The sequence below is a fragment of the Equus caballus genome, chromosome 9 (genome assembly GCF_041296265.1).
Source record: "Equus caballus isolate H_3958 breed thoroughbred chromosome 9, TB-T2T, whole genome shotgun sequence".
Taxonomy (NCBI): Eukaryota; Metazoa; Chordata; class Mammalia; order Perissodactyla; family Equidae; genus Equus; species Equus caballus.
Window position 1 is genome coordinate 95834060 of NC_091692.1, and position 3896 is coordinate 95837955.

Consider the following 3896-nt stretch of genomic DNA (forward strand, 5'->3'; position numbering starts at 1 on the left):
CACTGCATGTGGACCTGGTGGCTTCCTCCTCTGACCGCGGGGCCCCCAGGCTTCCTCTGGTTGGGGGTTTGGGGTCTAGGTGTGGGGGGGCGCGTGGGCTGGGAGGGCGTGTTCTCAGCAAGTGCAGATGGAATCAGAGCTTATTTTCCCCTTCTTCTAATCCAGGAGTTATTTATAGCTTCCTGGCTGTGGGCAGACACGGTTTCTCTGAGCCTTGCTTGGTTTGCTGGAGCACCAGTGACAGGAAATGCCCACCCCTGGAGGAGGAGGAGGACCCGGGCCCTGGAAGAGGGGTCTCCAGCTTCCCCCTCCTGCTCTGGGGGGCCCGTAGGACCCCTGGCTGCTGCTCCAGGCTCCTTGCTGCCTGCCGACTTGTCTCGTGGCTTCCACAGGGACGCACAGCAGTTACAGGGTAACACACATGCATTTGAGTCGCATCGGGCAGCTGCACCCGTGACACTCGGGATTGCATATCCTGTATTGTATATTAATTGTTTGGATTCCCCTGGAAGCAGCCCCTAAACGTGGAATTGAGTGCAGGCGGTTTGTCTGGGAGGCGACACTTGAGTCGGGGAGGGAGGCAGAGAGACAGAGAAGGCAGGAAGCCCAGCAGAGTGTGAGCCACAGCAAGTGACCCCAGGCGCAGCTGGAGGCGCCACGGCCCAGGGGGACAGCGGCTGGTGGGCTGCCCCACCCCAGGGACAAGGGAGCCAAGACTGTAGCCCCTGCCTCCCGGGGCATTGAGTCTTTGTCAGTTCAGCTTGCCCCCCGGGGTGGAGCACGCACTCCTCCCGAAAACAGCGGAAACGGAGAGGAACCGTTCAGGAACCTTTATAGCAAGTTGGCAGAGTAATTTATGACCGTAAAATGTAATAATAAGAATTTAGGGTGTATATTTAGTATGTTTTTTTGAGTAGAAATTTTTCTAGAAGTGTATTTTTAATGTAGTCTATGAAAGTATTGGTCTGTGACAGACTGGGAATAAACATACTGGTCCTTTACCACCCCTGGTTTGAGAAGCTTTGCCCTGGGGGACAAAGACCCCAAATGAGTAACTCAATAAAGAAACAAACGTGATTTAAAAAAAAAAAGAACGAAACACAGCAGTAAATCCTATGAAGGAGATGAATGGGGACTGACCCTATTTCAAATGGGGTAGTCAGGGAAGGCCTCTGGGAGGAGGTGGTGTTTAAAGGAAGATGGGGAGGATGAGGGGGGAGCCAGTCATGCGAACATTGGGAGGGGTGCTCCAGGCAGAGGGGCAGCGCGGCCAAAGGCTGGCAGGATAAGAGCTTTAAGGGTCAAGGGACCAGAAGCAGGGCCTGTGAGGCCAGAGCAGAGTGCGCGAGAAGGGGGACACACGGACTGATGAACAGCCACTCTCCTGATGGGGGCGCCACGCTCTAGGGTTCAAGAGCCCTTTCACACATGCTGCATCACTTCGTCCTCACTGCAGCTCCTGAGGTCAGTGGACAGACGGGGACACTGAGGTCTAGAGAGGTGAAGGGACTCCCCCACGGGCATGTGTCAGTGTGTTATTAAAACGCCGTGTTGCTACCTCAGAAGGCCCGGCTTCAATAGGCTTAAACCACAAAAGTTTCAAAAACAGTTCATGTAACTGGAAGGTCCAAAACTAAACTGAGCAACTGAACTTCAGGTAAGGTTTGATCCAGGGGCTCAAAGTTAGATCCAGTGAGTAACATGCATTGCCTGGCTTGGGCCTGTGTTCCCTGTGGCTGAGGGTGGGATTACCTTGACTGACTTGTAAGAATAAGGCCAGGAACACTATGGTGGCCCAGGAGGATGGGAGGGATGATGGGGAATGACTGCCACGTTCATCACAGCCAGGTGGTGTGAGCAGTGGGATTTGGCCCCAGGGCTGGCTTTTTCTGCCAAATCAAACATTTTTCTCTTTCACTTAGAAATGCTGCTCCTAGGGAGAAGCATGCTCAGAAACTGCCCTTTTGTGTAAAGCAGAATCTGTTTTCTGAGTGCCTGCTGGTTGTGGGGTCCAGTTCTGGGGCTGAGCATCCAGGCAGGGAAGACACTGCCTGCATCAAGGGGCTCATGGACTGGGGGCTGGGCAGACATCAGAACAACCCCGCTCACTGTCCTCTCGATGAAAGCCTGGGCAGTCCCTCTGGGACTCAGCTTCTCCTCTTCCCTCCCTCACACATGGGGAGAGCTGTGGATCCCTCGCCTTGCCCTTTTTGCTCTGGCTGCTGGGATGCTCAGAGCACATTCGTGCCTGGTTGCTCTAACTTTCCTCAGGCATGATCTTCCGGGGCAACGTGCCTCTCCCGCTGGCTCCGTTGTCTTCTCCGGCTGTCTGGCTTTCAAGTCGTAGGAGGCGGGGCTAGAGCTATAAGAATTATTGTTCTTGTTATTTTTGGGAGGTGGAGGGAAACACCTCCTTTTAAAGTCATAGATCCTGGGTCTGGGAGGCATCACTGTGCCCCCACCCCCACCACTGACTTGCCAGAAGATTCTGCCGTATTCTCAGAGCAAAGCCCCGTGGTCTGTGCTGGAATATGGTGGCTGTCATGTCAGGGGCCACCTGCTGTGACGTCAGGCTCTGCGTCACAGAGGGGGCAGCAGCTACCGCCCAGGCTTTGGGAGACCACAGACCTCGGTTTGAATACTGGGTCCCCCACCCACTGACTCTCTTCTCCGGCCTCGGGTCCTCAGCTGTCAGTGGGAGCACGGTCACAGTGCCTCCTCGAGGATTACTGGCAGCATGTGGGGGATCTGGGCGGGCAGGTCCCTGGGCCAGCCTGGCACATGGCAGGAACCCAGCAGAGAGAGGGCAGCCATTTCCACCAGGATTGGCTATTCTCCCAGGGGCCATCACTTGTCCCCTCGTCTTAAGCTGTGGTGGCCGCCCCTCCTCTGTCCATGGTCCTGCTTACCCCCCGGAGCCCGGGCTGCCTGCTCTCTCTCGGCTCAGCCCCAGAACACACCTTCTCTCCATCTCCCTCGCTTGGGTGCCAACGGCCTTGCAGGTGGTGAGCATCAGCTGTGGGGCTGCAGCCCTGAGAGGGCAGGGGGGTGGTCCCTGTCAACCTTTGCTGGGGAACCTGGCACCCGGAACACTGCTCAACAATAGAGGGGGCTCAGTGGATAGTTTCGGAATGTGTGAATGTGACCCGGGGGTGTGACCTTGCTGAGCAGAGGAGCTGGGCATCCAGGGGTCCCCCTTCCATTCTGGGTCAGGCAGAGCTCAGGGGGAGGGGGAGGGCAGGACTCTGGGGCGTCAGCTCAGAGCCCCGAGGCTGGGCTCTCTCTCACTCACGGCTGCCACAGGTTTCCCAGGGGGCAGGAGACACCCCGTCCTTCGAAATTCAAAGGAGCCGCCTCCTGCTCGATTCCTGGGCTGCTGGGAACAAGGGTCGGGGCAGCCCCACCCCCGCCTCTGCTCCAGTTTCCTCGGGAACAGACTCTGAGGAGCAGCGAGGATGTTTAATTAATTGCAATTACAATCTTCAAAGGAAGTCGAGAGTTGAAAGTTGTTCCTAATTACTGTGTTATGGTGTCGGCCGGCTCCCCAAATTGATTGTGTTAGAATTTCCGATGGAGGATTAATTGAGTTGCTGAGAGGACCCACGGATGTCCCTCCCCTTTAGATAAAGCCCGGGTTCAGCCTGGGCAAAGGCGAGGCCTGGAATGACAATGAGGCTGGGGCCCCGTGGAGGCTGGAGGCAGCTGCTCGCCTGAAGGTCTCAATGCCAAGGTCGGGCCGAGGGCGTTCGGTCAGGTTGCCGAGTGGAGGCTCCGTGTGGTCGCTAGCATAGTTCACCAACTGCTTACTGTTCCTGCCTTCTGGACTTCCCAGGGTGGGACTGCTTCCCCAGATCCTTGGTGGCGGTGGGGGGGGGGGTGACCACTGCTGGCCCATG

The 3896-nt window shown here is 56.6% G+C and overlaps 1 long non-coding RNA gene across 1 annotated transcript; it reads left to right on the plus strand.

The window, feature by feature from the left end:
• The first annotated feature begins 2631 nt into the window (after positions 1-2631).
• Positions 2632-3491, plus strand: LOC138915485 (uncharacterized). The gene is made up of 2 exons (XR_011421492.1): positions 2632-3005; positions 3304-3491. It is a non-coding gene; the product is annotated as an uncharacterized lncRNA (long non-coding RNA).
• Positions 3492-3896: the final 405 nt, after the last annotated feature.